This window comes from Myodes glareolus, chromosome 19, assembly GCF_982192425.1.
Source record: "Myodes glareolus chromosome 19, mMyoGla1.1, whole genome shotgun sequence".
In the NCBI taxonomy this organism is placed as follows: domain Eukaryota; kingdom Metazoa; phylum Chordata; class Mammalia; order Rodentia; family Cricetidae; genus Myodes; species Myodes glareolus.
In genome coordinates, this window is record NC_142044.1 from 30,050,805 (window position 1) to 30,065,154 (window position 14,350).

The 14,350-nt window shown below is 40.9% G+C and overlaps 1 long non-coding RNA gene across 1 annotated transcript; it reads left to right on the plus strand.

Annotated features, from left to right (window-relative positions):
• Window positions 1-9,590: 9,590 nt before the first annotated feature.
• Window positions 9,591-13,721, plus strand: LOC125415107 (uncharacterized). The gene is made up of 2 exons (XR_014997980.2): window positions 9,591-11,288; window positions 12,272-13,721. It is a non-coding gene; the product is annotated as an uncharacterized LOC125415107 (long non-coding RNA).
• Window positions 13,722-14,350: the final 629 nt, after the last annotated feature.

Sequence of the window (14,350 nt, forward strand, 5' to 3'; positions counted from 1 at the left end):
ATTTAACAGAAACCTTAAGCAGGGACATTAGCAAAAAGAGGCTGTATGATATGTTCTGCACATTCATTTACCTGATAGAGAACTTACGGTTTGTTTCCAGTGTTTTGTTTGTTTGTTTTTGTGGATCATGAATCAAACTTCTGCAATCCTTTAAATGTGGCCTTTTGTGTGGACATAAGTTTTCAAATCCCCTGAGTAAATACTAGGACTCCAATTTCTATGGCACATGGTAATATGCTTAAGCTTCATAATACACGGACAAACTGTTTGCCAAAGTGCTAGTAACATTTTGCTTTCCAAGAATGTGCTGGATAGTTTTATATCAAGGTAACGTCATCAGTGAGGAGGAATCTCAATTAAAAATTATGTTTTTAGTTGAAGTAGAATAAATCATTTCTTCCCACTTCTTCCCTTCAGCCTCTCCCAGTTTCCTATCCTCAGCACACACACATTTGTACGCACAAATATATAACTTACTGGGCCAATTTTTGTTGTTCACATGTGTCTGGTTCAGAACCGACCACTCTGCATTGGATGACCAGCAGGGGGTCTCATTCCTAGGAGAGGATAATTCTCCTCCTAGGAGAAATAGTTTCCTGTAGTTCTTTGTCTAGAGGTGGGGTCCTGGGAAAATTTCCGTGCTCTATGCTATCATGTCCATTGATATTAGCAACGTTTGCAGTCACTCTAGGGGAGATTGTTTCACCACAGATTTCCTAGTATTCCGGCTTTTTATAATCTTTCTGCCCCCTAAAGTTTATTCTGAGCGATGCAATCCAGAGCCAGAAAGACAAACGCTGCATGTTCTATCATCCTCTGTCCCTAACTCCAAATCCACAGACGGGAGTGAGTCTATAACAGGGAGAAGTCATAGAAACCAGAAAATTATAAAAGGAATAGAGCAGTGTTTAGGAGGGAAATAACAGGGTGCAGGTGATACAAAATGGGAAACAGAATGATGTGGTGTACTCCACCAGGGAAGAAGAAAGGAGGTCTATGATACAGAAGACGGAGGGACGAGGATATAAACCACACCACAATTGTTTGGTCACCTCAAGGAATCATATCATTTTATATTTACCTAAATTATATAAGAATATGCTCTCACACGTGCATGCACACACGGGCACGCACATGCACATACACAAACACACACACACACACACACACACACACACACACACACTGAAGGAAGTTAAGTCTTTGGGCCGACAATGCTAATCACAAGAACCACAAATTAATGAGAACCCCAGTACCAGGCATGAAAAATGTCCCTTTGAAGGGTGGGTCAGGGCTAGGCCAAATGACTCTCCAAGCAATAGAGATTGTTGATGTTACCTCTCAAGGATTGAGGGTGGGCCCTCATTTCTGAAGATACCGCACACTTAAGACATGGAACTGGAATGACTGGAGCTGGATCTCATCCCAAAACCTCTTTCCAGTAGTCTAGGTTCCATGGTTCAAGAAAATACTGTGCATGCTTTCAAGGGATGGAAGCAATTAAACATGTTTACCCAGTCACAACACCTATGAACCACGACAATGACTGGCACAGCAAGACATGCGTAAAGGTGTAAGAAATGACACACATCGGTGACAACCAAGCCCTATCTAGTGGGACTTAAGATCATTCAACAGGAGGAAATCAGGCCTGGTACTGGAAATCTAGGGAGCCTCCTGAGGCTAGTGAGTCTCTGTATTAACGGCCATGCTTTGTACAAAGAGACCTCTTTCTCTGAGGAGAACTAAGAGTAGCAGTAACAATAGGTCGGGAGGGACATATTTAGAAAGCAGTTTTAAAAATGTGTAATTTCTTATTTCTTACTAGAGTCTTTCAGTGAGTAGACGCTTTTTTATTTTTACGATTTCAAACTCACGCTTCTGTCCATAGTAACTGGAAAGTTAAATTTTCCATTTGAAAGCAGCTTTTGGTGTTTACCTAAAACTTCATCACCAAAGCCAAGGTCAGGCAGGTTCTTTTTATGGCTTCTAGAAACTTTATAACTTCATTTTACATTACAGTCTATGATCCATTTGAGTTAATTAGAATCTTTGTTTTAAAAAAGCTATTCTATTTATATCTAAAAACCTCACGGAATTGATTTTTATGTAAGGGACAAAGTAGGGGTCAAAACTCATTTTTCCCATGTGAGTTTCATTTGACGCAGCAGTTTTTCCCGAGAAGACTGTCTGTTATTCTCTTTTCTTCACTGTCACCTCTATTCTAACGAAGTGTCCTTATATGACTTGCTCTATCTCTAGACTCTACTCTGGTCTCCGTGTGTGACCTACCACCATAGTGTCTAAATTGGTTTTGCTTCATAAGAAACTCTTATACATGGGGGTGGTGGAACATGTTTGTAGCTCTAGCACTCAGATGGTTGAGGCAGGATGGTCCTGAGTTTGAGGCAAGTCTTGATTATACAGTGAGATTTTGTATGAAAAAGAAAGAGAGAAAGAGAAGGAGGAGAAGAAAGCATGTAATAATATCTCCGACTTCTTAAGGTTTTTAATTCCTATGTGAACTTGAGAACTAACTTTTCCATAAAAAACTTGAAATTTGAGGGGCTAGTTTGATGGCTTAGGGAAAGGTTCACCCATGCTAAACCTGGAGACCTGAGTTCAAGTCCTGGAATCCACACAATGAAAGGATAGAAGGAGCTTCCTTAAGTTTTCTTCTCACTTTAACATGGGTACCATGGCACACATCCATCCACACACATACACACAATAAATAAATGTAAAACCTGAAAAATCACAACATTAGATTAATTATGAGTAATGTGATAATGGCCCAAGTCACAAATGTGAGCAACCTTTCATATATTTAGACTTTCATTAGTGCATCTTAACACTGTTTTATAATTTTGCTTGTAGAAGAATTGGATACCTTTGATATTAGATCTGCTTTTAGGTTTTTGGAGTTTTTATGCATTGCATGTGTTTGTGTATAAATTTAATTTTTGATTGTTCATGGCTAGACTACAAAAACAAATAGTTTAAAGAATATCGATTAACATCTAGTGATTACTTACAAATGTTTTCTATAGTCTTCCTCTGGGTCCTGGGCTGGGTACCTCCATCTGGCCTCTAGATACTGCATGACTAGTTCCCATTCTTCACTGCCCTAGTGGATTCCACACAAAGTTTTCAATGGACTTCAACTTCAAGTGGAGTTTGGCCAGTAAGAAGCCCTTAGGAAGGATTTGAAGAGGGGAATATCCTGGCTAGAGTATATTTTCCTCTGATTCTGTCTTTTCCCTGGCCTGCTCTCTGAACAGAGAATACTAGTTTCTCTCAAAACACTATTCTACAGGGACTACTTTCTAAAACTTTTTTATTTTCTTGGGCTTAGAAGTAATGAAAACTCTAGCACTGTGTAAACTGGAGTCCTTCATTATCCTAATGGTTCCTCTGCATTCTGCCACAAGTTCCTAGTTGTAGTAATAGGGAGCAGCAGTGGGCTGTGTCCCGGCTGCCCCACTAGCTTAGCCCCCAAAATAATCACACGGAAATTGTATTAATTAAATTACTGCCTGGCCCATTAGTTCTAGCCTCTTATTGGCTAACTCTCATATCTTGATTAATCCATTTATAATAATCTGTATGTCACCACGAGGTCGTGGCTTACCAGGAAAGATTCAGCATGTCTGACTCTGGTGACTCCATGATGGCTCACTCTGCCTGCCTTCTTCCCAACATCCTGTTCTGTCTACTTCACCCACCTAATTTTCTGCCCTATCAAAAGGCCAAGGTAGTCTTGTTATTTAACCAATGAAAGTAGCACAGAGACAGAAGACCCTCCTACACCACCTAGTAGTTTTTTTTTGTAACAAATAAGTTCTACTTAAATGTTACCCATCCATAGAGTTCTCTGTTCTTGGTAAGATCTTGATGGAAAGAGATATGTAAACGTGTACAAGCTGATAGGGGCTGGGGATAGGAAACAAGCCTTCAAAAGCAGGGTCTAGGTAAAATTAGATCATATTATCACTGCCTTTGTGCCTTGCTTCCCAACTCTCTAATTTTTGGCCATGGGATAAATGACAACAAATGAATTTGTGTGATTTCTGCAAGATGGTCTTCACCCTTACAAGACATTGTCTGCATGCTGCTTCAGGGCTGAGTCCTGAATTGGCCTCTCCCCTGTATAAGACCATGTTCATACTTTGGGTCAGGGTATGCCACAGGCATGTTTCTATGGCCTCCCTTTCTTGGATATCACTGCTTCTTGGGTTATGATGTTAGATATTCACTTGTTCAGTGGCTAAGCTGAGAATTGGCAGGATTTTGCTGTCCTGCTTTCTTTTATGTTGTTGTGATAAAATAGCCTAAGGAAAGCAGCTGAGCAGAGAATGACTTTTCTTTATTGCACAATTCCAGGTTACAGTTCATCACTGCTGGGAAGTCAAGGCAGCAGGGATTCAAAGTCACATCCATAAAGTCAAAAAGAGAGAAGATGTGTGCATGTATACTTGACAGTGCTCCCGTTCACCTACGTTTGTGGTACATCTTCCCACTTCCATAAACTCAGTTAAGAGCATCCTGCACAGATTTTTCAAAGACCAATCTGATCTCAACAATTTTTCACTTAGACTCTCTTCTTAGGTGATTCTAGATTATGTCAAACAATTAAAACCAACCAACACATAGTAAACAAGCCCAAATCTCAAAAAGGTGTTAATTACAGAGAAGAAAAATCCCTGGATCGGGAATTATTAAGATTCAATTAGAATAAAAACCTACATGAATGAAATTTATTTTAATTAGTTTGCTTCCCATTAAAAAACTACTGTCTGATGCATTCTGGACTAGGACAACAAAAATTTTGAAGTTCTGTTCTCCTCTGCAGTGGTTGGTAAATCCTGAGCACTGGGGTAGCGAAGTCAACCTAGGTGAAGGAACAGGCATTTCTAATAACCTTTGTCTGTGCTGCTATATATATTTGTCCATAAATCCTTCAAGTAACCATTGTTACCCTCGGGAATTAAAGTTTACCAATACTAGAGGGTAAAATTCTACAAGGCTGATTGTCATGTGATAAATTATTTAAAGGCACATGGTCAATTTTTTGTTATTACTGAGGTCAAGGCAACGTCTTTATTAAATTAAAGCAGAAAAGTAACTTATTTGCAAGAGATTGAGATATATTCGGTAATGTAAGGGACTGTTGAAGATCCAGGCTGCAGAAAACATCCCAGCCTCAGAGCACATTCAGGCTACATGAACTGAGTTGTTAGTTAGACGGTGTTTTAGGGTTTCTATTCTGTGAAGAGACACAATGATCATGGCAACTCCTATAAAAGGAACCATTTAACTGAGGTGGTGGCTTCCAGTTTCAGAGGTTTAGTTTATTGGTATCATGGTGGGGAGCATGGCAGTGTTGAGGGAGACATGGTGCCAGAGGAGCTGCTACATGTTGATATGCAAGTAAAAGGAAGTAGATTGAGACACTGAGTGATATCTTGTGAATATATGAGACCTTAAGACCACCTCCACAGTGACATATTTCCTCCAACAAGGCCACGCCTACTCCATCAAAGCCACAACTCCTAATGGTATCACTCCCTTTGGAGCCATTTTCTTTCAAACCATCACAGATGACTGAGTGATTTCTTCTATGAAGTAGGATTCTCAATCACTGATTTCCTTCTGGAGCTTGGGCTTTATTCTCTCAAAAACAAAAACAAAAACAAAAACAACATTCCACAGTGAAATTCCATGCAATAGAAAGAACTGTCTTTGGAGATGGCCAAATCTGGATTTGACTCTTGTTGCTATCTAACTAGTGACACAACCTTGAACAGGCATCATTATTTCTCACTGACTCAGTCTCCTTAAAGATAGAAAACCTCTCCAGCAGAGTGTTTTATAAGGCATAGATACGATGAGAGCTTGAAGTGCCTGGTGACCTTCCCAGCAGCAATAGGTACTCGGTGAATACAGCAGAATTGGGATATTATCTGGAACATCAGAGTTGCTGAGGGCTTCTGAGAGAGACTGGAATCCCTGCAGTTAAAATGAAATAAAATAAAATGTTCTCAAAGCACAAAGCAAATAAGTATTTTGTCGGGAAGTCCATGAAGTAAGAAAGTGTGACTAACTCTCAAGGTAACCTCTACAGAAGCTCAAGGCTTAGGCAGTTCTTAAAGAGTCAGTTTGCATCTATTTCCAGTAGTATCCTGTACTAGAAATAAAGATTATGGTCATGGGTGAAGATTTAACTCTATGCAATTTCTTTTGTCAAGTGAGAAGCTTGGGGAACAGTGAAACTGGGCTAGAAGAGGAATGTGGAGTCTACTTCCACATTTACCATTTCGGACTTGACTTTGGAAATCCCTACCTACTTTGAACCTTACTCCTCTCTCCAGGAGGAAGAGAGACTGTTGGAAAATAGTTCCTATGTTCTAGCCACCTCTACCCCAATCCACACATCACATGCACTGTGAATTCTTTCAGGCCACCTGCCTCACTGAGTTCCATTGAGCATTGGAATACAGTTCTAAAAACTGAGAGTCACTCCATGTTAACTCAAGAAGCAAGCCATCCTTATATTAGTGAGCTAATGGTGTGTGCTGTATTGTGTTAGACTCTCACAGCAATGTTCGATCCTAGTCTTATGCCCATCTCACACGTGGAGAAATAGTACAACTAAATCATTTTATAGAAAACAGTTCAACTGAGAGCTGTCATTCATCCATTTTAAGTCCTAACCAAGAACAGGAAGAAGAGGATCTTTGACAATGTATCTCCTTCCTCAGGGAAGATCTCGAGCAATGTTTCTGCCTCCATCTTCTTCTCCCCAGCCATACACATTTGTCTGCTACAGGAAGAGTGTCATAGCCCACTGTTAGAGTGACAGCAATAGGGAAAACTCTTGGAACCACAAGCACAGGAGCCCAGTATGTGTGAATGTTTTCTACTTGGTATCAGTTTCTTTGTTGTTGTTGTTGATTTTTATTGAGCTCTACGTTTTTCTCTTTTTCCATCCCTGCCTCTCCCCTCCCCATTAACCCTCACCCAAGGTCCCCATGCTCCCAATTTACTCTGGAGATTTTGTCTTTTTCTACTTCCTATGTAGATTAGACCTGTGTATGTCTCTCTTAGAGTCCTCATTGCTGTCCAGGTTCTCTGGGATTGTGATTTGTAGTCTGGTTTTCTTTCCTTTATGTTTAAAAACCACTTATGAATGAGTACATGTGATAATTGTCTTTCTGGGTCTGGGTTACCTCACTTAAAATGATGTTTTCTAGCTTCATCCATTTGTGTGCAAATTTCAAGATGTTCTTATTTTTTTTTCTTCATTGTGTAAATGTACCACTTTTTTTTAAAATCCATTCTTTGGTTGAGGAGCATTTAGCATGTTTCCAGGTTCTGGCTATGACAAATAATGCTGCTATGAACATAGTTGAGTACATGTGCTTGTGGCCTGGTTGAGCCACTTACGAGTGAGCACATACCATATTTATCTTTTTGGGTCTGGGTTACCTCACTCAGGATAGTGTTTTCTAATTCCATTCATTTGCATGCAAAATTCAAGATGTCTTGTTTTTGTTTTTTTTCTTTTTAGCTCTGAGTAGTGTGTAAATGTGCCACACTTTCTTTTTTTTTTTTTCTTTTTTTCTCCACCGATTCACTCAAACAAACAAGATCGCCACACTTTCTTTATCCATTCTTCAGTTGAGAGGCATCTAGGTTGTTTCCAGGTTCTGGCTATTACAAATAATGCTGCTATAAACATAGTTGAGCAAATACTTTTGTAGTATGATTGAGCATCTTTTGAGTATATGCCCAAGAGTGGTATTACTGGGTCCTGAGGTAGGTTGATTCCCAATTTTCTGAGAAACCGCCATAATGATTTTCAAAGTAGTTGCACAAATTTGCATTCCCACCAGCAATGGATAAGTGTTTCCTTTACTCCACATCCTCTCCAGCGTAAGCTGTCATTGGTGTTTTTAATCTTAGCCATTCTGACAGGTGTAAGATGGTATCTCAGAGTTGTTTTGATTTGCATTTCTCTGATAGCTAAGAAAGTTGAACATTTCCTTAAGTATCTTTTGGTCATTTGAAATTCTTCTTTTGAGAATTCTCTGTTTAGTTCAGTACCTCATTTTTAACATTGGATTATTTAGAATTTTACTGTCTAATTTCTTGAGTTTTTAAATATATTTTGGAGATCAGTCCTTTGTCTGATGGGGTTGGTAAAGATCTTTACCCCCATTCAGTAGGCTGCCTTTTTGTCTTATTGACTGTGTCCTTTGCTTTGCAGAAGCTTCTCAGTTTCAGGAGGTCCCATTTATTTATTTTTGCTCTTGGTGTATATGACCCCAGTAGCACAGACTCTTTTTAATTTTAACCTGAGTTTGACTTTAACATTTTTGTCACAGCCTCTGGATCTTAGTCTGGTATCACCTTAGAGTGGGTCTTGAGCAGAGAAGGGTATGAGAAGAGGGAGAAAACAGCATTCAATAGTCCCTGGACTTCCTTGGGAAATTCGGTCTTTGGTGCTCAGTCCTGTGTGGTACATGGATTGGGATGGAGGAAAGTGGATGGAGGATTGAGGCAAGGAGTGGGTAAACTAAAGTTTAGATGCTGTCTGCGTAAAGGTTCAGGCTACATGGGGTGTGTATTTGTCTTAGGAATTCTACTTACTACAGTGAGGCATTCAGATGATTCAAAACCTCACTTGTCCAATTTATCTGAGGGCGGTTCTCTGAGTTTAGTGAAAATAAACTTTCAGAAGGCACGGAGTCGGGAGATAAAGCTAAGGTATATAAGCATAGCTACTAGCTATGTTGTCTGGAAAGCTCCATGCCCTTTCCCTTACGATGTGAAAATAGATGGTGCTAAGGAAGGCTATCACAAGCCAATTTATAGCTCCATCCATGTATATTGTGTTGGATTTGGCTCAACTGTCTGTCTCACTTTGGGTTCTCCCGAGGAACTTCTGCCAGTTTCATTGCTTCTACATTTTAGGCCAAGTTGCATGTTGGAAACTGCTCCCACATTCCTCAGAAAACAAACAAACAAACAAACAAACAAACAAACATTCCCTTTTCAGGATGACTAAGGCAGCAGCAAAGTGGCAGGGGCTACTTGTTCGTGTTCTCTGTGATGATTTTGTTGCAACTGAATCCCAAAACATCAGTATTTGGAGGTGGGGCTTTAGGCAGCGATTAGGCCATAAGGGCCTCACCCTTGTAGATGAGTTTAGCACCTGAAAAAAAAAGTCTAGTACTCTTTTGGGCAGTGCTGGTACACGTCCTTAATCCCAGCAGTTTGGAGGCAGAGGCAGGGTGTTCTCAGTAAGCTCAAGGTCAACCTGGTTTACAAGGCGAGTTCCAGGGCAGCCAGGACTGTTACAAGAGAAATCCTGTATTTAAAAAATAAAAAAGAATAGTACTCTTCGTCCTTTTGTTTCTTTTGCCATATGAGGACATATCCATTTCTAATGGGGAGTATACTAGAAAATGAAGGATGTGGCCAGATTTTGAAAGCAGGAATTGGGCCATTGGTATATATAGTACTCATCAGAACCTTCTTTTTGACTTCTTTATCTTCGGAAAGTCTAAAGATAGATTTCTGTGAAGTATGTTGCCTATGTTTTCCAGCCTTGGGTATTCTTAATAAAAGAATGACCAGACCAATACATAGGCCTTCTGTGCTAGAAAATAGGAATGCCCTTATCAAAGGAAAAGGGTGTGAGTCCCACCTTCCAGTATCCAGGACCTCTAGTACAATTCATGAAATAGCCTCTCCAAAGAGATGTACTAAGAGTTTTGTCTTTGTTTCCATCACAGCTCTTCCATGGGAGTCAAAGCTGATCAAGCTAATCCCTGACATCCTTGTTTCTCTAGAGTGATGTCCCATCATCTTACTGACACCTAGGAGCCAAATCAAAGTCTGACCCTGAGACCACTGTGGGAAAATCTCTCCACAGAACTTTTGTACTCATCTGCATTGGCTGCAACCTCCAAGCTTCATGTACATGGAGACACCTATATTTCATGGCTTGGTCAGATCTGTTCATAACTGTTTCTCCATACTTAATTCCTGGAGTCTCAAGTGTTCCATATTGTAGGCTTGGGGAGAGTTAAGATTCTTATTTTATGCAGCTTACATTCTAAAGAAGAAAGAAACATTAGACTAATTAGCAAATGAATGTTATCCCTTCGTGTCTAGATATTCCACATCTCTAGATTCAATCAATCATGTGCTGAAAATATTTGGGAGAAACTTTGTCTGTGATGAAAATGCACAAACGTTCCCCCTGTCGTTATTCCTTAAATCAAGCAGTGTAGTAACTAATTGCACAGCATCATCGCATTGTAGTAAACAGCATAGGCAATCAAGAGATGATTTGAAGTATTCAGGGAAGTGTGCATAGCAGTTTGATATGAGCATTACATCAATTTATATGAGAGATGTAAATGTCTGAGGATTTCAGCATCTACTGTGGACCCCTGGATCAATCTACCCTGGATATTGATGGAGCATCAGTTATGTGACACAATGCTAGCGGCAGATATTCTAAAGAGACTGAATGCCTGAGAAACAAATGGAGAACAATGAGTGCTAGTGCTTAAAGAGAAAGACTAAAAAAAAAGGGGGTCAGGATTGAAGAAAGGACATTCAACAGAGACCTAGGTGAGAAGAGGTAGCAAGACATTTATGCACCTGGGGAAGGGGGAGGACGCCAGCTGGAGTGACACAGGGTTCTACTCTTACACAGGACCAAAAAAGAGCTCCCAACGTGTTAATGTGTGTGTTCAAGCAGAGAAATAGACACAAGCAAATCACCCACGGCACCTGCTACTGTCACTCACTTCACAGACAATGCGTGGAGTGATGCCTATTAAGAAAGAACACGACGAATTAAGAGCATGTCACTTGTCTGGGGTTTGATGAATTGATTTCCCCATCTCCCGAGTCTTTCACGCTGCCTTTGCTCCATGTCCAGGAAGTCTCAAAGAAGAACCTAAGTGCTTACCAAATACAACAGTGTTCTATTAGTCTGTCCATTGGAGTCTTCCAGAGCACATCAATAAGACTTTGATAACTGAGCCTGCCACATTCTTGTTGAGCCAGAGACTTAATGGCAGGGACAGAAATCATTTTTTTTAAAAAAAGAACTATGTATTGTATTTTCAAAATTATGTATATATGTGTGTATGTTGCAGAGAAGTGAAGATACCTATGAATGTCAGAAGAAATCAGCAGTTCTGACATAGGTGCTTGGAACCAAATCCCAGTCTTCAGCAAGAGCAGTCTTCACTCGCTCTTAACTGGTAAACAGCATCCCCTAGGTCCAGAAGTCTTAACTTTAAAGAGTGAATCTGATAACAGGTCATTCCCCATGACAGCACCCCCGAATACACCTGCACTGTTTTGCAATTCTTATACATTTTTTGTCTCTAATGAAAGATAGTCCTAGTTATTTCAACTCCAGTGCTTAGGAATCCTTTATTTTAGAAATCTGCATGACAGTCTACATTTGCTGTGGAAGCAGGATGGCAAATGTTTAAGCATTTCATGTTTTGCTATCCAAAGTAGTTCTGCTTTATTTTTAAAATTTGAAACAGTTCTTTGCTGAGAAGCACAGGATCCCCTGGGATGTACTTTCCAGATCAGGGTACCATGAACTTGTGATCCTCCCACGCAAGCCTCTCAAATGTAGGGATTGTGGGCTTATACCACCATGACATCTGCTGCACACGACTTTAATGTTTAAAACTGTTCACTCACAATAGACACTGAGAGATTTTACTTATTGGGCTTCTTTTGAAAAAGTCACATGCTTTGCCAATGGAAGGCTAGCTTTTCTAGACCAACTACACTATCTGAAAATAGCTTATTCTGATCCAGACAGCAGTGATCATGGTTCGGGATTAAAGATTCAAGTTATCCCAAATGACAAGTCCTAGGACTAAAGAAGTTTTGGTAAAGAAAGTCTGGAATCAATGTGCTTACAAAATTTTACAACATGCGTGAGTGGGGTCACAAAAAGGTGGGCTCCAACAAGGCAGAGACGAGTATGCTTCCTAGCTAGAGAGCTGGTGAGGAGTGGGGAGGTAGGTATGCCAAGCTTAAGAGTTCTAGGGAAAGCCTGGAGGATGTAAGGTCAAATGAATAGGCTGCTTGTAAATGGCTCTTAAAAGGGATTAAAGACAGCCGAGGAAAAATTTTGATACCTGACCTATAGCATCCCATCCCTCTAGTCAGGATATTCTACTGGGCCAGGGTCAACTAATAGGCAGTTTCTCTGACACAGATGCAGCTTCTTCGAGAACTTCTCCATGGGCAAAGGAGATCAGAGTTGAATCTTGATTCTTTGGAATGTGAGTGAACCCTACGACCGTTGTACCAGCCTATGAGACAGAGCCAACATATCCACCTAATTCTTCTTATAAGAGAAGTCCCTCCAGCTGCCAGTGTGGAGACCTCTCTTTGCTGTCTCTGCTTCTGGAAAAACCAGAGGGTCCTCCACCCTTATTCACATAACCACCAGCTCCTCTCTGCCTACATGCCCCTGAGCTTCTTCAAGCCTCAGTGTACTCACCTCAGCCACGGGAGCCTGTTCCCAAATACTTCAACCTCTTGGTTCCTCCTCTGGAGGTCTCAACTAGTTTAAGCGTATCTTTTCATTTAGCTACTGTCTGCCTGATTTTCCCATGAGCCATTCACAATTTTATTAACAGACCATTTCTTACCTGCAAACTAAATCTCCTTGCATCCCAGTAGCTGTCAGTTCAGGTTCAGTTAGTGATAATCCTTTGGTCTTTTGCAAACAGTCTCTCATTCCACTAAGAGTCTTAGTAAACCTTTGCAACACGTACACACACATGAACAAATATGCCCCCCCCCATCTACATGGGAGGAAGCCAGGGCATTTATTCATGAGCCTGTGCTAAGTAGAAAAGTGTCTTTGTTGTGAAGGAAGGTTTTCATCAGTATTGATAAATCAAAAAGAAAGCAAGAGTCCAGTCTCTGCCAGTCCCCCCATTTCACATTGACCAGGAATAACTAACTGCTGGTTGCTAGTGGCTTGTCAAGAGCAAAGCTGCTTTGCATAATTAGCAGAGAAAGGTCTCCATTTCTGAAGGAAAATCCACAAGAAAGGAAAGAATCCCAGGAACCACCACGAGCAGTGATTGCAGCTCCCATGGGAAGGAGGACTAGCTAAGGAAAACACTTTAGGGGAGAGGAAAGGCTGTCCTTAGCCCATGCGTCCTGTCCTCCTTATTCTATTCATTTACTTGGAATAGTGGGTTCATAGAGGAAAGGCAAAGCCTCGAGATTGATATTCAGGGTTTGAGAGGTCCAAAGCAGAGAGATGGAGCTGACTAGGAGCTGTCAGATTCTGGGCAGACAGAATTCTTGGAAGAAAAAGTCCTATCACGTGGAAGCAATGATACAGCTTGCTTGCATAGCCCTGCAGTCAGGACTGGTTCTGAGCTGGCAACACTCTTCTCTAAGGGCCACAGGTCATCTTTGTCATCTACAGGTCTTCATTTACATCTCGACTAACACTTCCTTTCTTTTTCTCTATAGCTAAGAAACTAAGTTCATAAAGTCAGTGCAGCGAATATACCCACGGCATTGAGCAACAAAATGTCACCCCTAGACTGGAGACAGGACGTGGAGGGTCATTTGCCACTGTGGAGGTTTTGTATAATCACAGATGCTAAGAAATAAAAGAAATATATGGGTTTTATCCTCAAGCAGTGTCTGAATCTTCTTTATTCCTTCAGGATATCCGTGTGAGCTAAGTTTGAATGCCACTCACGGGACTCATCATTTGTGGTATATGAGTATGCGTGCCTGTGCAGGTATGCTGGTGTGTGTGTGTGTGTGTGTGTGTGTGTGTGTGTGTGCGTGTGCGTGTGCGTGTGCATGTGTGTGTGTGAATGTGGGGCAGGTATATTCATGTGTACATGTCTACGTGGTAGGTGTTCATGTATATGTATGTGGTTTGTGTGTGTGATGTATCAGTGGTGGTGTACTTGAGTGTGTCAGTATGTGTGGAGGCCAGGGGTCTAGTTTATTCCTCTATTACTCTCTACCATTTTATTTTTGAGACAGCTTTTAGGAACCCCAATTCAGTGCTAGCTGATTGGCTTGGCTAGCTGGGCAGGGAGCCCCAGCGAGCCTCTCATCTTTGCCTCCCAGTACTAGAATTACAGAAGCAAACTGCTCGTGTGCCCAGCTTTTTACATGGGTGTGGGAATCCAGGTCTTATGCTCATGGAGTGAGTACTGAGACATTAAAGCTCAGACTTTTTGAATCAGCACAACTCTTTCTTAAGCAACTATGAAAAGAAAATTCCTCCTTTATTTGACGGAGTTTTCTT